At 40.8% G+C, this 27,186-nt stretch overlaps 1 long non-coding RNA gene and 1 pseudogene across 2 annotated transcripts; one reads left to right on the top strand and one right to left on the bottom strand.

Annotated features, from left to right (window-relative positions):
- Window positions 1-1,234: 1,234 nt before the first annotated feature.
- On the top strand, window positions 1,235-1,943 carry LOC104599537 (calcium-binding protein CP1 pseudogene; annotated as a pseudogene).
- Window positions 1,944-5,521: 3,578 nt separating this feature from the next.
- Window positions 5,522-16,525, bottom strand: LOC104599536 (uncharacterized). 2 transcript variants are annotated; one of them, XR_016076133.1, is made up of 6 exons: window positions 15,326-16,523; window positions 12,834-12,943; window positions 9,655-9,725; window positions 6,959-9,549; window positions 6,472-6,877; window positions 5,523-6,399 (listed from the first exon to the last, which is right to left on the bottom strand). It is a non-coding gene; the product is annotated as an uncharacterized LOC104599536 (long non-coding RNA). The 2 variants fall into 2 exon arrangements; XR_735537.3 differs by having other exon boundaries at window positions 5,522-6,399; window positions 6,472-9,549; window positions 15,326-16,525.
- Between the last annotated feature and the right edge of the window lie 10,661 nt (window positions 16,526-27,186).

The raw sequence follows: 27,186 nt of genomic DNA, 5'->3' as shown, positions 1-27,186 counted from the left end.
AAGTGGAGGGTTGGGATTCAGAGATCCGTATAAGTGTTTAATAGAGCTCTTCTTGGCAAACTGGCTTGGAGGTCAACTGTGGATTCTACAAGTTTGTGGGCAAAAGTAATTAAAGCAAAATATCTAAGAAACAAATGTTTTCTTTCATCCAACCTAAGTTCTCATGGCTCTTGGGGATGGAAAAGTCTTTTAGCTGGTAGCTGTTATCCTTGGAGGAATTTGTTGGGAAGTTGTTACTGGTGAAAAGATAGATATTTAGAACTCCCATTGGGTTCTAGGGTTGAGTGGATACAAAACCTATGGCCCTAAACCAAACAATCCCAGGTTGTCCAAAGTCTGTGACTTAATAGATCCAAGCCAAGGTGGCTGGAATAAGAGGTTAATTGAGGAAAATTCCATCCCCCAGTTGCAACTTGCAAAGCAAATTCTAAGTATCAAGTTGACCTCTCATAGATGGGAGGATGAGCTCTTTTGGAACCCACACCCACAAGGTAAGTTCACTGTTAAATCGGCTTACTTTCTTGTCAAAAAAAAAATCATACATTGGTTCGGAAGGCCCAAATTGAAGAAGGATGCTGGCTGTCCTAATTAAGGATTATAAGTTCAGTTTAAGAGATATCCTGCTTCTCAGCCAAGGTTTGGATGTTTCCTTTACCTGGGTCAATAGGAAAGCAAGCAAGGTTGCCCTTGCCCACAGAGTGGCTAATCAAGGCATTTTTAAGTCAGGGTCTTCTGTCAACAGTTCTCCAGAGTGGTTGTCTGAGTTCCTGGCAATTGATTTACAAAAACTCTGCCCTCTCCCCTTCTAGTTCTGCAGTTGTTTTTTCTTTTTGGTGTTTTGTAGTAGGTCTTTTGTGCTGCTGTGTTTTTCTGGTTCGTTTAATTGATTACCACGTTTACTAAGAAGTCAATTATATTTTTTTATTAAACATTTAATAATATCACAGGTTGATCCATTCAGACGGGGCCGTGGAACAGCTGACCCCAAAACCGGTTCCGTTTCGGTCGGTTTTTTAAATATTGCTTTCATTACATGTAACTCGTCATTTAATTCCAGCCACGATTCAGATTTTCGAGATTAACCTCACCAATGACGTCATTCTATACGCAGGCAGATACGACCTTAGTGCGCTTTCCACCACATTTCCGATCTGCGCTTTCCACCGTATCTTTTCCGCATCATATACATTTTCCCCTCTTTTAATCATTTCCCTATAAATATTACTGATTGATATATGCTTACTCTCTCTGCCTGTGCCCTCTCCCTCTCTTCCTATACGCTTCTCCTCGCCTATCTCTCCAGCTGTCGCCTCCGGCAAAGACAACAAGTCAACAACCACTCATGTGTCCCTCCGGCGACACAGTCCCACCGAGTCAGGAACCAACGAGGGTATCAGTATCACACTGCAGGCAGGCATTCGAGGTTCTCGACACAGACCGAGACGGTAAAATCAGTCGCGACGACCTCCGGAGTTTCTATGCGAGATTCCCCGATGCCAGCGATGAAGATATTGGGTCGATGATATGGGTGGCCGATTTCAACAAAGATGGTTTCGTGGAGTACGACGAGTTTAAGCGGGTTCTGGGTTGCGATTGCAGGAGAAGCTCGCCCCACGCGAACTGGGTGATGGAGGATATGTTCAAGATCATAGACAAAGATGGAGACGGCAAAGTTGGCTTCGAGGACTTGAGGATTTACATGAACTGGGTTGGAATCTCCGCCACTGATGAGGATATCTGGGCCATGATTAGATTGGGAGGTGCAGATGGAAAAGAGGGCATCTCTTACGAGGGTGTGCTCAAGATATTGGCCGTTGGTTGATTTTGCCGGTTCATCGTAGTTCAGGATCCTCGAGATCGAGAGCTGTGAATGAAAAAGAAAAGATGATGTAACTCTGACCTATTTCAGTAAATGAAGAAATGAATCAAGTAATTTTATTTTACTTCTACCATGTGTCTGTGTCCCTGTGTTTTTGTGCAGATTTCAGATTACAAAAACCACAAACAAGATTAAAAAAATGCATGTTAATTTTCTTCTCCAACAAATAAAATACAAAGATCAAATTTTCGTTTGATCCATTTGGTCGCTATGTGAGAAGAACAAATTCGATTTCTAGTGGTGTCTGAACCAGAATCAGGTACCTGACATCTTGACCTCAGGCCTAAAACACAGAAACGAACGATTTTATTTTGATTTGAGACACGTCTTTAAAAGAGAATCTTGCTTACTGCCTTAGTTTTCTCTGTGGTATATAAGAATCTTGCTTAGTGCCTTAGTTTTCTCTGTGGCAAGTAAGAATCTTGCTTAGTTGAAGGATAACGACTTGATGTCTCAGTTGTTACACAGGAAAAGCATCCACGTCAACAATAAGATGCTAGGATAAAAAAACAGCACTGCTTAATGGTGATATGTTGAATGATTTTTTTAATCAATTTCTTAAATCATGTAATTCTACATCCACTTAAAATTATCTCATTTCCAACGGCAAAATATCCCTTGTTTAGAAGTCAAATTTGATCGACTTCACACTTTCGGTGGAAAATATTAAATTTTATTCAAAAACCGGAAAAGATCAATCCACAGATACAGACAATCAAACACAAACAACTAGCAAACTACAAGAAAAAACAAGACTCAGCCTCGAGACAAGACACTGATAAACCTACTGGATTCACTAAATAAAATTGAAGAGGGGCACTGCTAACAGCCAATCCTGGAAAAAGAAGACCATGTGTAACGATGAGGGGTGATTTGGATAAATAGAGGACACGTGGGTATAGATTACCAACTACACAATGATTCAGCGGAATGCCCACCTCAGCAATGCAAATCACTTCGGAGTCCTAGTCACTTCATAAGGCACCGAGCTCTCCGGGATCACGACGTGGAGCTATAGGCCTTATCTGCATCCTAGTTATCTAGCTCGAAGATCTCGGAAAGGCTTTGTGAGGCCTACGACAACTTGACTATATAAAGAGAACTCACCCCTAGCAGAAGGTACGCACGATTATTTGCTCACTAGCACTCTAATACTCTAGTATTCAGTTTGCATCCATAATACAATACTGACTTAAGCATCGGAGCGACCTCGCCGGATTAGCCACCCCGGGTTCTTTGATCCTTTATCTTGCAGGTAGGTCCAACTCATCACACAACTAAGGTCCAAACCATTTTCCAACTTGGAGCATCCAGATCGCACACAATCAATTGGCGCCATCTGTGGGAAACTAACGAAAAGTCTAGTTTCTCTATCTTCATCCATTCCACACTTTTTAATAGCATCTTCTAGCAGCACCGGTAAAAGCATTGAGATGAATGCCACTAGGGGGCAAGATAACTTGACACCGCTCCCTCAAGGCCCCTCAGTGACTACTGGGCAGTTTACTATTCCCCTAACTGCTTCAGGGATCCCCACTCTGTTAGTGCCTCAAATGACTCAGCAGATCAATGATCCCTCCTGGGATCAGACGCTCTCAGTTCGACGACCTCGTTTAGAGTGTCAAAGCAATGCAACTCTAGATGCAGCAGATGCATCGGTTTCAACAATTCCAGCATTATTACTTCTACCAGCAATACCAACAACAGTTTCCACCATTACAACCGAACCAGCCAACAGGACAGTATTAAGGGCAAACTCAGAATCAGAATTAGCATCAGACTCGTCAAAACGTCTGTCAATCTCCCCCTCGGGGTGAGAGAACCTTGTAGGTACCGGTCCCTCCCAGGGGTCGGACCCCACCTTGGGGTAGAGTAGATGAACAGCCCACTCCCCTGTTTCTCAAAGAGGGAACTCGAAGGACAGGCCCAAGATGAGACCCCTTGGCACCCTGTGACAGCCAACACCAGTCTTGTGACGAAGAAGAAGCAGGAAGAAGGACCCCTGATCCACTTCGTCCCAGTATTCGAAGCAAAATAGAGATACCCAATAACACCAAAGCCGGCAACACAAATGTAGAGCCGAGCTGGACCGACCCACTCATTGATTACCTGCTCCACGAGACCCTACCATCTGAACGTAATGCAGCTCGAAGGGTAGGGCATCAATTAGCTCGGTACGTTCTTATAAATGGGTGGTTGTACAAGAGGTCTTTCACGCTCCCCTACCTACGTTGCTTGCAGCCTTTAGAAGCAAACCGAGTACTCCACGATATTCATGAAGGGCTTTGTGGAGGACACTTGGGGGGCAAGGCACTCAGGCAAGGATATTACTGGCCTACTTTGAAGGCAGACGCAATCGGGCTCATTAGAAAATGTGATAACTGTTAGAGGCACACCAACATCCTCCATCAACCTGCGCCGATCTAAGGTACTTAACCAGCCCGTGGCCCTTTGCGCAATGGGGGATAGATATCCTCGAACCATTCCTGCCTACAACCGGGCAGAGAAGATTCTTAGTAGTGGTAGTGGACTACACGAAGTGGGTAGAGGCTAAGTCCCTGGTGACAATTACGGCCCGGAACGTGCATAACTTCTTTTGGAGGAATATAATATGCCGGTTCGAACTATCTAAGGTTCTAATATCGGATAATGGGAAGCAATTTGAGGATATTAAGTTCCAGAACTGGTGTACCGAGATGGGTATCCAGTAAAACTTCACTTCGGTAGCATATCCGCAGGCGAACGGACAAGCCAAAGTAATGAACAAGGCCATCCTCCGCGGATTGAAAGCTCGTTTAGCGTGAGCTAAGGGTTTGTGGGTGGACGAGCTGCCCAGTGTCTTCTGGGCCTATAGGACGACTGTCAAAACCGCAACTGGTGAAACACCCTTCAACTTGACATATGGAACAAAGGTCGTGATCCCTATCGAGATCGAGGTACCGACCTTGCAACTTGATGCGTATGACGAGAGGGTCAATGACGATGAGCTCCAGACCAACTTAGACCTGATTGAAGAAGTACGCGACCTGGCCTATATTCGAACTGTGGCCTACCAACAGCGGGTTGCTCGGTATTACAATGCTCGGGTCAGGAAACGACAATTTCGAGTTGGCGACCTGGTGCTCCGCAAAGTAATGGTACCTGAGCCCGGTGCAAGTAAGCTCGGACCGAATTGGGAGGGTCCGTACCGGGTGAGACGAGTGTTCAGAGAGGGTACTTACGAGCTCGAGACTATGGAAGGGAGATAGGTACTTTGGGCTTGGAATGTCAACAATCTAAGGAGGTATTACTTATGAGCTCGTGACTTCAACGTAACCAAATATTTACCAAGTCCACAAGGCCACCGAGTTGGTAAAAATGACATCAATTTCGAGAGAGGACTATGAGTCACTCCCAGAGCCTAAGGGCTATGGTGCCGAGCTGACAAAGACCTCGGCACGATATAAGTCCCAGTCGCCTCTTCGGCAAGGGCAACCTAAGACCTAGTCGCTTCGGCATAGGCAACCAAAAACCAACCGCTTCGGCATGGACAAATAAAAAATTAGCTCGTGGACAGACATGCCAGGCATATATACCATACAGTGCCTGCCCACTTCGGCGTACGTCAAGATTAGCTTATCAATACTTGTGCTTACTTCGTCAGTTCGGTGCTTCGAAGTATTCCACACTTAGAAAATTTCGGGCAAGTGAAGTTTTGTGCATGCAAGATAAATGGCCAAAATATTTCATTCATTTAAATGGGAGTTCATTACATTAAAAAAAACAGGGAAGAGCATTACTACCGAACTCAGAGGTTCAATACACACTATATATACAAGAGGGTCCAAGAAAAGAGGCACAACTCAGTCTTCATGGGGCTCTTTGCCCCCTCCTTCCACAATCTCGACATCTTTGGTCAAGTCCACCTCCATTGATGTCTTCGCAGCAGCAACCTCATCGATCTCCATGACCTCGTCGGCCGCTGCGTCAGAGTTCCCCGACCTATTCCCAGCTTCTAGATCAATTTCGTCATCATCATCTTCCTCGGAGTCTGGATCTTTGCCTGCTGCCTGAATCACAGTCTTTATCGAGATCCCAATTGTTGTGAGCAGTCAAATATCGGGCTGGGGAAATGCACATCTCGCCAACTAGTGGCAGACCTTGAAACCTTTGCGGAAAGCCGAAGTAGCTGTTTTGTTCACAAAACTATCGAACTCCGAAGAAGCTTTGTAAGCTCGCACAGCATGATCACCTGCTTCCTTCAACTCCTATGAGAAGATAGCCTCGTGTTCAGCAAGGAGAGCCTCCTTTTCCTCAATCTCCTTTTGTAGCTCGCAGATACGCTCCTCCTTTCGCTTCGACTCTGCCTCCCGCTTCGTCGCTAGCTCGACAACCCTTATCGTCTTGGACTGGGACTCCGCCGCTTTCGACTTGACAGCCAAAACCTTAGCCTCCAAGACTTTCGCTTTTGACTCCGAGATTTGTAACAGCTCTATCTAACGGTTGGACTGCTCAACTAGTGAGTGAATCATAGAGTTCGTCTGCAAAAGAGCCACACCAATTAGCAAGGCAAGAAAAGCATCAAGGACAGAGAAGCGAAGTTAGAGACATACCACCATCAGATGACCCCACGTAGTGGCAGCGAGCTCGGAACGCGACATCCCGATGCACTTCGACACCTCGGCAGGGAAGACGGCCTCCTTGCTCTTGAGAGTGGCAATCCGAGCATCAAAAATGCTTTGTCCCTCCTCGGGGGATGCGCTAAAGCAGCGACCTCGGCTTGGACGGGTTGGGGCTCAAACTCCTAGGCCACCTCGGGCTCACGGGCTGCCGACCTGGATCCCTGGTCATCTTCGACCAGGTTGATGATGGGTGCATCCTCTTTCCTCCTCGGGGGTGCAGGTGCGGTGGGACTGGCGACGAGCTTTGCGTCTTGGGGATCACTATGAGATGCCTTTCTCTTTTTCCTCTTCTTCATGTCGGTAAAAAGATTGGAGATAGGGATATCCGCCATAGTACCTGCAACACAGACACAGACTTAGCAATGAAATCAATGGGAAAGAAAAAGTCCAAGTGTGCGAAACCGAAATGGAGACCTACCCGGACTCAGCCCCGCACTAACAAACCTCTCCTTAGCTAGGAAGTCGTCCATTTCCAACCTGAGCTTTGCCCAAGCACGGACCTATTCCCTCATCTCCTTATCTAACTTGACGTCGGGGTCACAGATGATTGTCCCTCAATGCGTCGGAAATGGCCATCCCCCAACCATAGTGACAATAAAGTAATGTCTCTTCTAGGCCAAAACTTTATTGGGGAGGCCATGCAGGATCTTGTACCCAGGTCGGGGGGTGAGGTAGTAGTTACGGTGTTCGGAAGAAGGAAGGTTAGAAGAGTTTTTCTTAATAGAACAAATCGAGCTAAAGGTGTTCATGGTCAAGGGTTTATCATAGTGATGGAATAAGGAAATGGTACCTACTATGGAATAAACTGAGTTCGGGGGAAGCTGACCTATGGTTATGTTGAAGAACTGAAGAATTTCCATGATAAATGGGTGGAGTGGGAAGCGTAGCTCGGCTATCAGCTACTCCTCGAACACCACAACCTCATCAGGATCGTGGTCCCAAGGGTATCCCTACAAAGGGATACACCAGCCGTGGTCATCGGGGAACTTGTAATATTCGGCCAGTGTTTGCAGCCTCTCCGCAGTCATCACGGAAGGACTGAAGCAGTCCAGCCCCAATCTCCGAGAACTACAGGAACTCGAGGCTTCTTTCCCGGAGGCTCCTTGCTCCTCGGCTTGGGAATCCACCTCGAGTGGGCTGGGCTCAGAAGCTCATGTCGAGGTGCCCACTTTGTCAGGACCAGATTCTAATGCTTGGCCCGAGGAGTCCACCTCGGTTCCACTTGACTCGCCACTGACATCCAACAGACTACTAGTGCTAACACTTGACATTGCAATAAAAGGGAAACAAGTTGAAACGAAGGAGGCTTACCTCAACCGAAGAAAGGAGATGACTTCGAAGAACGAGGATAGATGATATCGACTTGGAAGTAGACACGTGAGCTCAAAACACGAACACAGATCACGACGGAGAAAATTGGGACCCCATGGCCCCTATTTATAGCCACTGTAGTCGATTTTCGACGAACAAGATTGATGTAATCCGATGACTCCCATGAAAACCAGCTGCACTCCTATCGAGGCAGAAATCAATTGAGCGCAGGTTTTGATGTCTACGGGGTTGATAAATCCGCATGACATTCGTGCGCCCCTGATACACAATTTGGTTTCCTAGTCGAACCGGAGGGAATGCTGAGAACGAACCGTCAGACCGACTGAAGCCAAGTCCACCTCAACCCGACGTAAACTCCTCGCACCGAGTCATAACCCATGCACGAGGAGTGGGGGGCAATTGATGATGGGCGATTTGGCCTGACCTGATAAATAGAGGACACATGGGTATAGACTACCAACTGGACGATGACTTAGCGGAATGCCCACCTCAGTAAGGCAAATCACTTGAGTCCTAACAACCTCGCAAGGCACCGAGCTCCGGGGACCTTGGATGGTTGAAACTGTTAAATGCATTACGCAACAGGTTTTAGAAAGTTGTTGTCTCCTAACTTTCTGGGATCATGATGCGGAGCTTTAGGCCTTATCCGCATCCTACCCGAATCGGATGGACACGATAAACGTTATCATCTAGCACGTCATCCCCCTATCAGAGCAGAACGAACTCCCACTTATCTAGCTCGAAGATCTCGAAAGGGCTTCGTGAGGCCTATGACAACTTGACTATATAAAGAGCACTCACCCCCTAGCAGAAAGTACGCGTGATTATTTGCTCACTTAAGCATCGGAGCGACCTCGTCGGGTTAGCCACCCCAGGTTTTCTAATCTTTTATCTTGCAACTAGGTCCAGATCGTCACACAACTAAAGTCCAGATCATCTTCCAGCTTGGAGCATCCAAATTGCGCACAATCAGGTAACAACTATGAGAGCATTCCTCATGAATATTTTTTGTTTTCATTTATTGTTGGAATTGTCACACTAGCAAAATAAAACAAAAATATGTTCTTGAACTCTGTTTTTGTTTTCAAGGGAAAAAATAAGTTGGTTTTGTTTAAGAAAAAACAATAAATGTTTTTAGAACCAACAAAATCTTGATTTTTAAAATAAAAATAAATTTCTAGTATAAAAATTATACGATTTATGGAACATGATCTTGAACAAGCAGATGAAAACATGTTTTTCAAATCAAATTCAAGAGCATGTTATTGGTTTCAATTTTGAAAATAAAACACATACACACAACCAAGAACATCTTTTCAAACAAGATGGTTTTTGATTTGTTTTTGGAACCAGCTACTAGAAAAACAATTTAAGTTGTAGAACACCTATAAATGAGCTGCCCTGTTTCCTTCTCTGGCACTGAACTGAAACACATTTAATTCTTGCACCATCTTGTGAATGTCTTGGATGGTAAAACAAGATTCCTTCTATGCAACCTTGTTGGAAGACGATAAACATTTGAACACAAACGCTTTGAGTCACCTTCCACTATGACATTATTAAGATTCTTTTCCTTGATGAACTTTAAGCATTCCAGTACAGCTAAAGCTTCTAAGTGCTGGGAGAAACTGCTGCTGATTTGCCAAATTTTGCTGCCAAAAGACTCCTTTTTTGTCCCTGAATAAAACCAAAGGATGCTGAGCCTGAAGTAAAAAAATCACCTTCTGTGTTTGCCTTTAAAAAGCCAGGTTTTGGTGGGATCCAAAAATGTATTTCGCCTACCTCTATTCTAAGCTGAGGTCAAGCTGGAATTGAGCACCAGCTATGTTGCTTGCTGGAAGTTCTTCATATACCTATTTGCATTCACAATCAGAGAAAAAGGGTCTGGGTCAGTATTAGAGAAAACAATTGTTTCTGCTATTCCGTATCAGCCAAAGAACTGCTGAATGCTCAAATGGTTTATTTGTTATTTACTTCAGACGAGGAGAGTGGGTCAATCCAATCTCCCCGCCATTCACAAAAGGAGTCATAACACTTGGTTGCTCCCACTTCATATTAAAGAAGCAACTGATGATTTTTAATTTTTAAGAATTGTTCAAATCAAAATAACTGTGTGGGGCCCGGTTTTGTATGAATCACACCACAGATGGATATCGGTTCACGTTGACAAAGCCTCTTGCTCCATGGTGTTTCATTTGGCAAATCAGTTGGATCATTTTTAAGGTAGTGATTTACACTGATAGCCGCCACTTCAACCAAATTTCATAATTTCATATTGGTGCCTGAGGGAACAATAGCTGGACCAATATTGTGCTGGTTCTTGCACTGCAGATCTCAAACCTAGATAAAGGAATAGGGGTGCTCACGGTTCAGTTAACCACAGACCAAACTGAGGGTATATATTTGAAACCATATCGGTCTCTTTGGTGGTTCAGTTAACCACGGACCAAACTGAGGATATATATTTGAAACCATATCGGTCTCTTTGGTTTGAGATAATTGTGTTGAAGAAATTGAATAAACAATTTCTAAGAATAAGAAAAATAATTTTGTATTTTCTGCCTTGTAATTACTTTTTATTTTTTGTCTTTATTATCTCATTTATGATCTCATGTGCTGAACCGTTTGACCTGGACGGTTGAACTGCTGACCCAGCACCCAGAGGGAAAAGTGGTTCTGTTTTCAGTTTAATTTATAAAACATTTGCAATGTTTCCAAACCGAGGCCCTGGAATTGAAACTCCAAATCATAGATTATCCATGACAGTTAAAGTATCAAACAACCATCTTTTTTCTTATTGAACAGCAAATTATTGGATTCTCAAGAGTGATATTATGAGATGGACTGTCCATGGACAATAACAATATGGGTTACGTGATGGTTCATTATCTATATCCTACAAGACAAACATGACAAGGCAATTTTACTTGTATCAGAAAATCAGATTGGTTTTCAACCATAACAGTTTTTCATACTTGCACAGACCACTACTGCTCCCTACAGAGTACAGATTCCTAAACCTCATAGAAAACAGAGCTAATCATGGTACATTGCTGGTCTTGCCACATTGACAAATTCTAGATTGTTTCTTCCTGCTTTGTTGCAAGAGTCATGGGATACCATGATATATTCACTGGTTAACTAGCCAGAGGTTTCTTCTTTGGGTACTTGAATTACCTCCAATTTTGATGGCCTCCTAGTAGAAAGTCTTGTACAACAATGCCTCAAGCTGATAGAAAAGGCCTATAATTTTCTGCATTAGATGTCTTGTTTAGGCCTCAGGGGATTTGGAATACCATATGGGACAAATGTATCAATGTTCAACTCCAGCTAAGGGTAGAAACTAGAGTACCTAGATAATATAAAAACAGTAGCACAAGTTCCTTGTTTAGTAGCCAAGCAATCAACAGATAACATATGTAACAACTGGACTCCTATCCAAATAAAAGATCATCATCTGGAGAGATAAAAAACAAAGAACTGAATTCTGGAAAAGAAAAAACAGAAAAAAAAAAACTCAGTAGAGCTCTTAAAACATGAAAATATCTTGATGTCCTCTTTCCACCACCTGGATTATCCTTTGATCATGTCAGAATTGAGACTGAGAGAAAGTTCTGAAGCTAATGGACGTTGATTTTTTTTTTTTAGGTCCATTTTGGATTTAAAAGGAGTAATAGAGCATTTCATAAGCCCCAAAAAAATATCATTACCATGAACTTCACACACCACATCCCCCCCACATACGCACAACATCTACCTTTTATAGGAAATAAAAGGAATAGAAGTAAGCCAGTAACATTCATGATGTACCATCTATCTTAAAGTGAGTACAGTCTCCAAGACTGTCCTATAAGAAGAAAATAGTTACCAATTTCTACATGCCCCACCATTGTTGCTCATTGCAACCTAATAGCTAGGCCTAAATCAATAAAAACAAGCCCCACTTATGACCAAGGGAGGTTCCATAACTTTCTTGTCAAATTACAGTTAACAAACAGGAAGACACGAAATACCCATTTGCTCTAGATATAAAGTAGAAAAGCCGATGAACCCCTTTGTAAACATCAATAATAAGTATTCATCAAGACAAACCCACAAAAATGAAAACACAAATTTGGGTACCTGAGAGAAAGTGAAAAGGAACAGACTTTAATCACTTGCCTAAAAGAAACAGACTTTAATCACTTAATGTCATGCCATATCAAAGAAATAGCACTTAGTCACTTGTTTGAATTGATTTAAAAATGGACCAGTGATATACATCAATAACAATCCTTCATTGGTAAACAGGGTTAAATGTCACCTAACTTATAATCTGTCCGGCATAAATGTTTGTCAACAAACTAACAACTTCTTACAGTCATCAATCTTCAGATGATAAAATTGACTCTGATAAATCAAGGGATGAACAATGGGCCAGACTGGCCTGAGTCCTGCCTGGCTGAAGGTAAGGTTGCACCTTAGGTTAAAAACTTAAAATATAGGCCCAAAGTCATTGAGATCATAAAGTTGGAATCTTATTATGAATCCAACACACAAGACCATTTACTACAGGAAACAAAGTAATGTCATATTGATGTCTCCAACTTTCCTGTACCTTGATAGGAAGGAAAAAATACATAAGATGCATCTTATGCAAGTAGTAAAACTGAGGAAACTCAAAAAATTAATCCATATATTTCTATACATTAATAAGAAAGAAATATGATAATGTAGGAACAGACTGAGCCCTCCAAATCGGGTGTTTATCTTTTTTCTTTTTCAACCTTTCTTTTAATCTAGAGTGGTAGGAGTAGGGGTGCTACATATGGTCCTTAGTTCTCATTAATATCATTCATTCATGTGTTTCATATTTGTACAAGTGTCATTTCCTTGACGATGTATTCAGGGTTAGGAGAAATATAAGAAACCTATGATCTGAAAATTAATAGAAATATATAAAGCATAGAAGTATATATTACCCATGTCATCCTCTTCACTTGATATGGATTGCTTCAGAATTGACCGATAGACATAAGGTAATTGTGACACAACAGACTGTTTTAGAAGTTTTCCCATGTGATCAGCACACCTGTTTGTAGAAAAGACAACATTTCAAAAAATGTCACAAAAAAGTTAACTAACAAAATATTCCTATGCAACAATCAGAGCATAGAAGGAAAGACTCTTTACCGTTTAGCAAACCATTTTTTACCAGTAAAGGTAAATTTTTATTAAGCATTTTACAAAACTTGAGGTTACAATTCTCCAGGTAAGTTAACCACACATAGGAATAACCAAAAACAACTACAACCGCAATCTCCAAACCGAGCCTTACAATTTAGCCCAAAATAATTGCTGACTTACCTTTAGCAAACCTTTGTTGTTGTTCAGAAAACCAGTTCCACAATTCATCAATATTTTGAAATGTGGATCATGTACTTCTCAATCTATCATTGCCACCTTTTGGAGGTGGGTCCAAAGATACAATCTCAGGAGAAAATGAGTACTATCCAAGTCAATCTGACAAAGAGAAACTGTCAGTGGATCCACACTATTATCAGTAAATTACTCCCACATTCTTTTTGAGAATGTAGGTGGGACCCATGGTAAATATGTTTTCCCCAGGTATCACTTACCCGGGGAAGTGTTACCCTTCTCCACTTGGGAAAGTACTTTCCCGGAGAGTAAATGCTCAAAATACAATCTGCCCAAAATACCCATTAAGGCCCAAGGGTAAAAATGACAAAAGATAGAAAAATTAACCACTTACCCAGGAAAGTGGGTGAGGCAAAAGAACATGGGAAAGTTGAGAAGCCTCATTTACCTGTATAAATTTAACAAAAACGAGCATGGGTAAGTGCACTTACCTGGGTAAACGGCCTCTTGGTAAAACAAACAAGGCCTTGGTACATATCTCCTACCTAGACCTGTTCATGGGTCGGGTAGCTCAACGGGCCGGCCCGGCCCTATCTAAGTCGGGCTTGGGCTCGGGTCTAAAACATCAGGCCCATCCTTTTATTGGACTAAGCCCGAGCCTGACTTAATAATGTATTATATAATAAAAATATATTTTATATAATAAAAAAACATATATAATATATTTTTTCTTTATTATTCTTCTAATCTTCTCTTTTTTTCAAGTAATAGTGAGATCTTTCATTATTTGTTTAGGTTTTGAGGTCTTTTAATATAAATAAAATAGTTTTTAATTGAATAAAAAAGGAAAATATCTTTTTTCCAAATTTTGGGTCAGGGTCGGGCCCAAGCTTCGGGCTTTATATGAGGGTCAGGCTCGAGCTCAAGACCTAGGCCTGATGGTCAGGCCGGGCTCAGGCTCAAGCTCGTGCATAAGCATATTCTGTTAATATAGAAGCAACGCCCAGCCTGAACCTGGCCTGGCCCGGCTTGTGAATACTCCTACCTAATATTGACAAATTAAAATCCAACCAAATCATAAATGTAAAATCTTATGTAGTTAACCAACACACCAAAAGCCCTAAGGACAATTGGAACATGTCCAGCCAAGCCATTAACCTTTAGGACTGTGACATATCACCACACTGGCACACTTTGCAACCAAGCATCTTGGAGGCTTTCTCTCTAGGCAAAACTCACTTTGGCAACAGCCCTTTTCACAGCAGCTCTCACTCCAATGCTGGGTAGCTCTTTCCACAATAGGTCTGATACCAATTGTGATGTACTTGACCAAAATGCAAAAACCCTAGGACTACTATTAGAACATGTTATGCCAAGTTCTTTAACCTTTAAGACCATAGCATAACGTAAACCTTAATGTTAATGGCTTGATGTGTTCCAACAGTTAAAGAACTTCTGGAACATGTCAAGCCAATCTGCTTAACCTTTAGACGGTAACATTAAGCAATTCAGGTCTTGCTTAAAAGAAACGCTCAATTAACTTCCTATTTTAATATGATTAATTAGAATCTGCCGATGATACCTAAAAGACATGATAGCTAAACAAACTGATAACCAATCAACTGGTATTCATTAGAACTCATGGGGGAGGGGGGTTCTGACTGATCAAAGTTCTTCCGGTATTGTATCCATGTGGCGTCGTAGAAATTGCCCATTAAACATTCAAATTTCTACTATTTCAAAGGATAGAACATTTTCTAAATCTAAGAATGCATCATGAACATACCGAAAAAACCCGACTGATCTTTATAGAAATCAATTGCTAAATCAATTATACTTGAAAAACATTAAAGAACAACACCAAATAAGGGATACACATAAGTTCTAAAATCTCACACTAGCAAACATGCGCCACTGAGAATCTCCTTTTTTTCACTCCTTAAAAATCGTATAAATAATTCTTTAGGAACCAGAAATCTCGACGAAAAAGATACTCTTATTTGCAAGAAGTTGAATTTTATTTACTGCAAAACTGCAAGCATAGTCATGCAACCAATATCTAGGGTTAGGGTTTAATAGTGTACTTCTATCTTACCATCAGTTTCATTTGTTCTCTGGAATCTGGAATCTTTGAACCAAACTAGCCTGAAATTTTCCGGAGTGCCCCTTTCGTTTCATCATGCCCGCTTGAACGAATCGTAACCTTTAGTCGGAATCCCTGAACCTTGCTCTAAATTAGAAACCATCAATTTTCTTAATTATTCTAAAAATTCCTTCCGATCTTTTGACACCCAGAAAAAATGCGCCAAAACAAAGAAATACAATGTAAAAATTAAAAAAAATAAATAAATAACAAAAAGAATTAAAGGCATCCACTGTGAAAGAAAGCATGGGAGAAAAAAATCTTTGTTTTGCGAAGAAAAGACATATAGCGAGCTTGTGCGTGAATCTAACACCATCTTTTTCAATAATCTGAGTGGCTCCAGATTCGTAATTAACGATATTGTAGCAATGCAACGGTGATTTGATGGGGTTGGATTCACGCAGAAGCTTGTTATATGTCCATCTCTTATCTACAATCATCCAAAGCGAGGTTCCATTGAATACAGAGAGACTGAGAGGGATCTCGAATTGCCTTCCAATTCCAAAGGTCCATCTACATAACTATATTTCATCAAACAAACAAAGTACCCAATTTGGCAAAGTAGCAAATGCGCTACCATTTTATTATTGACAAGGAGATACGTGATTCCCCAGTCCCAACCCAAGTAACTTAACCCATTTTTTTGGGTGCAAATCGGGTCGGGTTATCTCGGGTTGAAGTCAACCCTAATCTCGTAATCCGTTATCTCGGCTAACAAAAAGGTGTTATTTTAACAAATTACCTCTCGTTAAGTTTGGGAAAGTGCAGTGCAGTGCCGTGCAATGCAATTTTCCAAAATGGCCTTATCGCCCCAATTACCCAATGCTCAAAACAAAAGGCGAATTTTTAGCTTAAACCTGATAAGATCATTCTGGTCTGAACGAGAACTGTTCTCTGTCGGAGTTCTTGCTGAAATCTCACTGTCAAGCGGTTTCTACAAACAAAGAAACCGAAATATTGGCTGCTTATCTACCTCCTAATCTCCTATGTCCTATCCGGTGAAGGATTTTTTCCTCGTCATCACTGTAGAAGGAGGAGTTTTTATTCACCATCACCGGAGAACAAAGCATTTTTATCGCTATTCTCTAAGAAGAAGAAGGTTACATGTTTGTATACGGTAAAAGAAAGGGTATCAAACCGTGTGCTTCTTTTATTTATTGATTTATTGAGTATTCAAAGAAAGCCAATGTTTTTAGGGTTTCATTTTGTCAACAAACCCTATTTTTTTTTATAGCACTCATTTTTATAGACAATTGATATTCTTATATATTTTGTTCAAGTTTGTTATGTATATCCTTATCATATTCGTTGTTTATTGTGCTTTTCCCACCTTGAAGATGTGCCAATTAGTACCTTTCCTAGCAATGTTTTTTAACCCGTCGTTAACCTGGTCAACTTTCTGGGTTTAGTTCTTACAAAACCCGACGTTGCCCCAAAAGTCAACAAAGCCATCAACCTGGATGGTTGAACCATCAAACCAGTGATTTAGTCAATAGGTTGCAAGTTGGATACTAACTATATATGCAAATATCGGGAGGCTATAACTTTGTACTCCAATGTACCATTGATGTGATTTTTTTATTAGGTGAATTTTTTAAACTACCCTTGTGGTTTAGCTAATTGACTAAATATACTCTTATAACTGTTTGAAAAGTGACTAAAACTATCCCTATTATTTTTGACAATTGACTAAATGTACTCTTATAACTGTTTGAAAAGTGACTAAAACTATCCTTACCGTTAGCTCCTATTAATAGAAAGACAAAAAAAAACTATTTTACCTATTATTTTTCTTCAAATTTTCAAAATAAAATAAGGAAAAATTTAAGATTGACCACCAATAAGAAAGTTTATCAGGGTATGTGATATAGATCCCGCCGTAAATAACATAACAAATGTCGAAACAATGAAATGGGTATATCTATCTTCAGGAAAAAAAACTTTAAAAGAATTGCATATATGAAAAAACACAAACCCGTGAAGCTTTTCTCTATATTGTTCAGCAATTTCTATTTTCATTGCCATGATGCCATCATCACTAACATGTTCAAACCAGTGAGATTGAAGCTTTCTGTTAATCCATAAGTGGAACTCGTATTTCGAGTTCTTGGAACAAGGTCGTTTGAAGGGTTTAAGCGTTAGTTGATGTGTCGATTGTAGGAGAGAGGCCTCAACGCAGGTGATTAACAACCAAACAACCTTACTCTATTTTTAGTTTTCTTTTCAGTGTTGAACCAGTGGTGATGTTGTTGTTTCTATCGGTGGTGTGGCTATCAAGGAAGAGAAGGTTAAAGAGGGATGATGATAGTATTGGGTTTTAAAAAAAATTATGTATCACATGGTGTCACGTGTGTATGGATTTTGGCGGAACATTAACGGATGCTAACGATAGGGGTAGAGTTAGTCAATTGTCAGAAACAGTAGCGGTATTGTTAGTCAATTTTCAAATAGTAAGGATACACTTAGGTGGCGTTTGATTGCACTTTTCAGATGTCTAAATCTGAAAAAGTTGCTTTTCAAACACCATCAAGCGTTTGGTATGCCCTCTTATTAGAGATCTGAAATTGGATTTCAGATCTTAATTTCTAAGAGGCAATTGCTTAATGGGTCAGACATAATTAAGAGGTATGTAAAAGACATAAATGCCCTTAAAAATTTTAATATTACATGTTTTGCCCTGTGTAAGTCGAATCAAACCTCATTGTGAGTTTGCAACCTAACGAAGCTCCATCGCCGAATCAAACCTCACTACGAGTCTGCAACCTAACGAAGCTCCACCGCTGTAAAGCAGTAGTTCCTTCTCTCTCGCTCTTACACTCTCTCTCTCCCTTACCTTCCCGTCATCGCTGCTGCAAGTTGCAACGGCGGTGATTCCTTCTCTCTCTCCCCCCTTGTCTTCCCATCACCGCTGTTGCAAATTGCAGCGGCGACGATTCCTTCTCTCTCGCTCACTATTGCTCTCTCTCTCTCCCCTACCTTCCTGTCCACCGTCGCTACAACTTGTAGCGGCGGTGATTCCTTCTCTCTCTTGCTCTCTCTCTCTCTCTCCCCTTTGTCTTCCCGTCACCACCGCTGCAACTTATAGCAGTAGCGGGTCCTTATCTCTCTCGCTCTTTCTCTCTCTCTCCCTTACCTTCTTGTCATCGTTGCTCTTTTCTCTCTCTCTCTCTCTCCCTCTCTCTTTCTCCCTCCTTGCAGTAGCGGTTTGGTGTGTAGTAATAATAATAATATTATTAATTATAAATTATTTTTATTAGTAATTAATAATTAATTAATATTTAATAATTATTTTTTATTAAACATTACTAATTATTAATTATTTTTATTAACTAGTAATTTTTAATTATTTCATTAATTTTTAAGAACTATTTTAAGTTTTATTTGTATAAATTATAAATTATTAATTATTTTAATATTTTTATAGTCATTAATTATTTTTTTTAATTTTAATCTTTTCATTTACTAATTAGTCATTTTTAATTTTTAATTTATTATTTTTTATTTGTATTGTTTTAATATTATTTTGAGGTTGAAAATTATTTTTTATGAGATAATGCAAATTGAATTCAACATTTCCAAATAGTATGTTCTAGGGGTAAAATAGTAAAATCAGTAAATTTCATATGGAAAGGGTTGATTGAATACAAACAAACTTATGGATCTAGAGCCTCTAAAAAGTAGAAAAGCATCTATGCCTCTTTTCAGATTTCAAACACTTTTAATATCTTTTTAACTTTTCAGACTTCAGATTTCAAATTTATCAAACGCCACCTTAATCAATTAGCTAAACCATAAGAGTAGTTTAAGAAATTTACCCTTTTTATTTTGGGTAACTTTTTGAGATCTATGTGTCCCAAGGAGCTAAAGGTGATTTTCCTTGCTATTTTCATGAAAGAAAACCCTTTCTTGTCCTGAAATTGCATATTTTAATATTTTTATACATAAAAAAATTAAAATTGAATTAAAAACATAAATTAAATATAAAATAATACATATATCATGTCTAAAATATAATTATACATTATTTATTGATAAAATATGTAATTGTACATATATACATACATACACACACACACACACTTAAAATATATAAACATTAATGTGGCACAGTTTGACCCATTCGACCTAGACGATCGAAATGGTAACCCACGACCTAGAGGCAAAATGGTTTGACCTCCAGGTTGGTTTTTAAAACACTATTTGTTAGTGGTTATTATGTTCGGATTTTTTTAATACCTTTGTTAGTGATTATTAGATTCAAAATTTTTTAAGACTACTTTCTTCTTGAAACCTTAAAGTCAATGCTTTAGAATACCATATGATTATGAGTATTGTTTTATTCCCCTTATTCTTCCACTAGTCCCCTACCTTGTGGAAACCCACCTACACCCAGTGGTCTTTAATATCTATTTGTCCATGTTACTATGTATCTAATGGATGATAGGGGGTTAATGGAAAGTGTAAAAAACTAAGGGGGGAACTATTGAATAATAAGAGAAAGAGGAAAGGTGCTTCACAAGATTGATGAGGGTAAACTCAAGCTACCTTTAGGTTGGCATTTATTCAACTCATCTCCTACAAGTATCACATGAGGTGGGACCTCAATGAATTCCCTGTTAAGAACATCCTCAATTAATACATATCTACTAATTGAAACATTAAAGAAAGACAATAAATTTAGTAAAATGAACATAATATGGAATGGATCATGCATGATGAAGCATTAATGACCTATTTCTTCTACTATTTAATGTTGATTTAAAATGTGTATTTGTGTGTATTCATATGCATAATATGTGATGGGTCATGGTATCATGGAATGGATATGCATGATAAAGCATTGATAATTTATTCCTTCTAATATTTAGTGTTGATTTGAAATGTGTATTTGTGTCTATTCATATGGCATAATATGTGATGAGTCATGAGATCATGGAATGGTTCATGAGGTAAATTCAAAAGGGGGGGGGGGGGGGTTGTTTCAGAACCCAAATGTGGTAAATTCCTTCTAGTATTTAATGTTTAATCCGAAATGATTTTTATATATTCATGTGTCAACCCTAGTTCCTTTTTATAGAATTTGAATGTTGTCAGGGTTAATTTAGCCAATGGTTTATTAAAGTTTGGAGCTCTTGGATATAATTTTAACATTGGTATTTTTGTTTATCCAGATGTCAAGTAAGATGTACACTATCAACCTACATCATGGTTGCTACTTTTTGAACATACCACCAATGATATATAGTGGTAGTGGTGTGCCTGTAAACCACAATGTCGATGGTGATATTTTATCATTCATTGAGATACAATTATTGGTGAGGTGCATTATAGGAAGCCCAATGCGGACTTAGATGATGGGTTAGTAAGATTGAAATGTGATGATGTTATACTAGAGATGTTTTATATAACTAGGTGCAAGATGGCTGACAGGAATCTATCACAAGCTAGGCTTTCATATGTCGGACTATCATAGGCTGGGTTGTCATAAGTCGAGCTGTCACAATCTGGTCCATATGGTTATGAGCCATCACCACTTGCAACTGATCAGGTGGATGCTATTGATGAGCATTTTGAGTTTGGCAATGATTATGAAATAGATTATGTCTAAACAAGAGGGTAATCCTGATTATGAATTGGAATGTGAGGTTAAATATAATTCCAATGTTGAGTATGATGGTGAAGAGTATATTAATGATGAGATTGGTGGCGATGATGTCACCGGATGTCAAGTTCCTAGTGATAATGTTGACAATGTTACTAGGTCAGACATATTGTCTAATTATGAGCAACATGTTGATTTGGAAAGCTTACATGGGTTTGATGATGAAGGCATACCTAGATTTGAACCTTTGGTTGGTAGGTAGATGGAGGATCCACAATTGGTTGTATTTGATATTCTCCAACCCTGGAATATCTTTAGTTAATTATGCCATTACGAATGGGTTTAACTTCAAGTATGTAAAGAATGAAAGTATTAGGGTTACGACTACTTGTAAGAAAGACAATTGTAACTGGCGTGTCCATGCTTCTTGGTTGCAAAGCAAAGAAGCCTTCCAGATAAAGTCATTTAGGAGTAAGCATACATGTACTCATGTATATGCAAATACAAGGGTGGCATCTACATGACTGGTAGAAAAATACAAGGACATTTTTAGAGATGATCCAGACTAGAAAGCTATTGCTCTACAAAATAAAATTCTTCGACAATTTAGTGTTAAAGTTTTCAAGTCTATAGCTTATTGAGCAAAGGGACAAGCAGTCGTTGATATTGAAGGGATGTATATACAAATGCAAGGGTGACATCTACATGACTGGTAGAAAAATACAAGGACAAGTGTAGAGATGATCCAGACTAGAAAGCTAGTGCTCTACAAAATAAAATTCTCCTATAATTTAGTGTTAAGGTTTTCAAGTCTATAGCTTATTGAGCAAAGGGACAGGTAGTCATTGACATTGAAGGGGAAAAAGCTGAACAATACAATAGGTTGAGGGATTACTATGAGGCCATTATACAAATGAATCATAGAAGTGTGATGAAGATTGGGTTTCATGAAGATTGTATAGGTGAAATGTGTACAAGGGAGTTTCAAAAACTTTTTGTTTGTTTAGCTGTCATGAAGAATGGTTTTATAGATGGTTGTCACCCTATCATAGGGTTGGATGGGTTCCATTTGAAAGAACCCCATTCAGGGTAGATTTTACATGGTATTGGGATAGATGGTAATAATGGTATCTTTCCAATTGCATTTTCTATTGTAGAGGCTGAGGTAAATGATGCTTGGATCTAGTTTTAGAGATTATTAAATGACTACATTGGAAGTATGAAGGAGTGTGGTTGGACTTACATATCTAATAGGAAAAAGGTATATGGAACTATACACATGTAAATTTATATTGTTTTTATATTTATTAGTTGTTATCAAACTATTAACTTTATGGCCATTTTCTTATAGAGACTGGTGGAATGTTTCTAGACCTTAATGCAAAGAGTTAATTATAGATATTGTGTTAAACACATGTATTCAAACTTTAAGGATCAGTTCAAGGAAAAGGTTCTCAAAGATTGTCTATAGGGCGTTACAATTGCATATACTGTCCTCGAGTTTCAATGGTATATGGATAAGTTAAAAGGTCTGAACAAAGATGCCTATGGTTAATTAAGGATTGTGCCTTCTAATCCATGGTCCAAATCTACATTTGGACTCAAGGATAAAAGTGATGATATCTACAACAATTTATATGAATCGTTTAATAAGTGGATCTTATATTGTAATGCAAGCCTATAATCACTCTAGTTGATACAATCCATAGGCAAATGATGAAACCGATTTAGAAAAAGTTGGAAAATGCCTAGATATAGGCCAAGAATGGCTTCTCTCTGTATGCTTGCAATGGGAAATTCAAAGATGAACAATTCAAAAGAAGATTAGTGGTAAATTTGCAATCTAGGACTTGTAGTTGCAGGTTATGGGCATTAATAGCATTGTCATGTTGTCATGCAGTTTCATGTATTCAATTACAACAAGGCAGCATATATGACAATGTTGATCCATTGTACACTAATGAGAGATGTCTGAAAACAATATAGTCATTATGTTTTGCCCATGCCTGATGAATTTCAATGGCCATCATAGGATCCCAATCAAACCACGCCCCTTTAGGAAGTAGTCTGATAGGCCTAAAGAAGGCCAGGAAGAAGGAAGCAAACACAGTTATTTATGGTGTCTATGTGCCTAGGAGGTTTAGGAAGATGAAGTGTACAATTTATGGGGCTGAAGGGCACAACCATAGAAGATGCAAGGGTCAGGGTAGAGGCAGTCATCGAAGCATAGGTACAATGCAAGGACAACCACAACAAGTGATTTCACTTATATTTCATTTTAGGTTTGTGATGCTGCTCAATCCAAGGTGGTGCACGAACTGAGGAAGGCAATCAAATAGTCCTTGCCAACAAGGCAGAGCTGAGGTGGAAGGATAGGGCCGTGCTTCAAGACCTGTGATCAAGAAAGGGATGTTAGAGGTCCGAAGAGTTATCCCCGGGTAGGCACTCCGACGCTCAAGCCAGTAGGGGGTGGTGGATGGTCGGGCCAAGCAATAACGGTGCTGGTCTGAGTAGAGTAAGAGTATGGGTGCAAGAAGTTGGAATCCCTTACCTTGAGCGGAAGATACCTTTTTATAGCTAGAGATCTGTGTCCTGGTCGGATTAGACCTCCGGGGTTGCTAGGATGAGGTTAATCACCAAGGTCTCTGGGATAGAGTCATATTCCCCAGGGGAGTTGTCCTCATCCCTCCTATCCTTGGTCGTGTTTATCCGCATGACGTGTAGCTGATGTGGCTGAGTAGATAAAATGGGGGGCTACAGTAATAGCGTAGAGCGGCCAGGGCCGCGGAGCTGGCCGGGCCATGCCAACATGGCCGGGTGAATGGGCAGCCATGTTTCGCCTAAGGCCAGCTCAACCATGACCCGAACACCACTCCCACAGTTCTAAAGTTGAGGAATGAAGTGCTCGACCGAGGTATAGCGCGAAAAGGTGCTTTGTTCCTCAGTTGAGGAACTCCAAGTTGAAGTTTGGTTGAGCGTCTGGTCTGCTTAGTATTGCTTGGTGCTTGTCAAAATTTGGGATCCGTGCAATGTGGGTTGTGGCTGGGGAGTTCTTTGATCGTCGGCTATGGAACTTTGAGAATCCTAGCTTCGGAATTCGAACACCACTCCCCCAGTTCTGGAGTCGAGGAGAGGGAGTGCTCAACCGAGGTATTGCACGGTAATTTAGTCTGGATAGGCACTGAGGAGTTGAGTTAGGCTTCGATGTCTGGGCCTCTCTGATGCTCAGCGGTGTTGCGCTGCGGAAGGGCTCTTCATTCTTCAGCTGAGGAACTTGTGCTTGAAATTTGGAAATCTGAACACCACTCCCCCAATTCCTCAATTGAAGAGTGGAGTGCTCGGTTGGGGTGCAGTGCGGGCTCCTTTGGTCAAGGTTCGTCGTTGGGCATCTTGAGGAGACCCAAAGGGTTAGTTGGACCGGTGATCTTGGGCGGACTGCGAGTGTCCGCAGAGTTGGTTGGACTGGCGCTTCAGGGCGGATTGGGGCAATTAATGTCTTTACTGTTGCTTGTCAAGATCGTCTTTTTGGTTCCCGAGGCTTCGCGCGTTCGGTGACAGTCGCATCGATTAGTCTTTCTAAGCTTCGTCAGAGTAGCGCTTGATCCCCACCATTGATTTGGCTTCGATTTGCACTTCTGGGGGTTATAAGAAGGGGTGGAAGGGCATTTCTCCTTCACCATTTGCGAGAGGAACTGCTTAGATAGCTCGGCAAGGGGTTGTTAGCGTTGCTCGTCTTTCGCTCTGATTCTTTGGCTTCAAGTTCGATAAGATGTCTTCCCCTTCTTCAGGTTCCTCTTCCAATCCTAGTGGTTCCAACTACGAGTCTAAGGTTGGGGAATTTGAGACTACCGAGGTTGAGGAGGCCAAGGTTGGCCCTTCTAGAGTGAAGGTAGAGATTACCGCGGGGTTGTCGATTCGGAACTTTGAGACTGGTCATCGATTCGGGACCACCCCCTGCATTTTGGCCCCTAGGGACATGGCTCAGGTTTGGGCCATGTATGACATCCCCAAGGAATTCGAGATGAGGTGTCCACAAGCCGGGGAGAGGCCAATGGATGCTCGGCCAGGCAAGGTGTGCGTGTACGATAGCAACATAGAAGTCGGGCTAAGGTTCCCTCTGAACGAAGGGGTAGTCAGGGTGTTTGAATGGTACCGAGTGTTGCTAGTGCAGCTGATGCCGAATTCTTTTAGATTTTTGTTTGGCCTTGTGTCTTGTTGTGCGGATCGTGACATTGAGTTAACCTTAGGTATGGTGATCTATCTCCTCCAGCTGAAGCTTCACCAGCAGGGCTACTGTTACTTCTTTACTAGGAAGAACATCAACATGTCGGTCGGGGCCCCAACCTCTATGATGCATTGAAAGGAGTACTTCTTTGTACACTGTCTCGAGGGCCTACCCTTCCTTGCCACCTTGGAGCTCCCGAGGACAAAGGTGCCGCAGCCCAAGTGGCATATGCTTACCTTTGAGGAGAGGTCGGCCCTGAGCATGATCGATGAGATAGATGTGGTGGCGTACACATGCTCTGAGATGTTGATGCTCACCAGACTGATGCGTAGGGTGGCTGGTCTGTTTTGTTGCTTTGGTTTACTTGTCGAATCCTTTCTTTTTTCGATCTTGTGCTTACTCTGTTACAATTCTATGATGCAGGTGTGGAGATGGTGAGTGAGGAAGAGATTGTCTGCTGAATGAAAGAGAACCGACAGAGGCAGAGCCGAGGTAGCATGCAGCCGTAGGTCTGTTGAGAGGTGGTCCCCCTTCGAGATCTTTCGAAAGGGCATCCTGACACCAAAAGAGGGCTCAGTAGCGGGGAATGATGATGAGGATGTGGTAGTGGTGGATCTAGAGGACTTTCGTAGGGCCGTCGTTCCTCCGCAGACTGAATTTGGGGGCAGCAACTCGGCTATCCATGTGCCGCGGTAGTCGGTTCATTGCAAGAACAGGCTTGAGATGCCCGAGGTGCCAAAGCAACTTCTCTGCGGGCTCTTGACCATGGCCATCAGTCGTGAAGCTGGGGAATCTGGAAGCGGGGCCTTAGAGTGTTCGCTTGTCTCCGTCATTTTAATGAAGTCTCTTTATGCTGAAACCGTTTCTTTTCTACAGAATGCATGCTCGGCGATTGCTATGGTTGGGGCTACAGTAATAGCAGTGTAGCTAGGGCCACAGAGTCGGTGTATGCTGCAAATCTGGCCGAGCCATGCTGACATGGCCGAGCGATGACTGGGCGGCCATGTGTCGCTTAAAGCCAGCTTAACCATAACCTGAACAATTTAGTTAAAGAACTTAGACATATTATAACTTGGATTCAAACTAAGTAAGGGTTGGAATGAAAAAAGTCCAATTATTGAACTTTGGATCCCTCCCACAAATTTATTAGTTTGGTGGTCTGGTCAATTAAAATTACAATGGATTATCAGTGTTACTCTTAATATTACAAAGCTAACTTAGTAAGGAAAATTTTAGTTCTTGGTTTCCATTAAATAAGTTGATATGTTGTTTTATTACAGGAGGGGTAGTCAAGCAATAGTGTGCCAACAGTTGGTTTTGAAATGGCATCGGCATCAGCAATGGTTTCTACACAATCAGTTCATTTACATTTTTCTTCAAGGAATTTTAGTGTTAAAGGAGTGCCACCACCAACGTAACCTCAACTACATCATCTTCCTTCACAGGTGAAAGATATCCTTTATGTGTTATTTATTGATTTTTTGTTGGCACAAACTAAAATCATAACCTAATCGATCCACCCATTATTCATTGGTTTCTTTTGTTGGCGTCAATCACCCTTAGCAATTTGTGCCTTTTTCTTGCACCAACACCCTTAGTCATCATGGAAAATATGTAGGAACTCTATAGTTTTGTAGTGAGTATTGAGTGGATAAATGAGTTAGTTCTGTTGGTCGGCACAAATTAATCAACCACTTTGTTTTTTCAGTTTATTTTGCACAAGGTAGTCAAAATATCGCCACAAATTGTATGGGAAGAAGTGTGGGTAGTGGTGGGGCACATGTTCCAAAACAACTTCTCATGGTGTAGGAAGAGGCAATGACAGGGCTGGGAGTCAGAGGAATGGTCAAAATATCACAACTCGAGGTAGGGGAAGGTGTATGGGTAAGGGTGGTGCATCAGTAACACCATTGCCTTCACAACCCACTCAGTCAAGTAAAAATGTACATGGGTGAGCAGTGCTTTAGTAACACTATCTGAGTTAGC

This window comes from Nelumbo nucifera, chromosome 1 (genome assembly GCF_055504915.1).
Source record: "Nelumbo nucifera cultivar China Antique chromosome 1, China Antique-T2T, whole genome shotgun sequence".
Lineage (NCBI taxonomy): Eukaryota > Viridiplantae > Streptophyta > Magnoliopsida > Proteales > Nelumbonaceae > Nelumbo > Nelumbo nucifera.
Note: the sequence above shows the minus strand (reverse complement) of the source record. Positions and strands in the feature narration are given on the sequence as shown.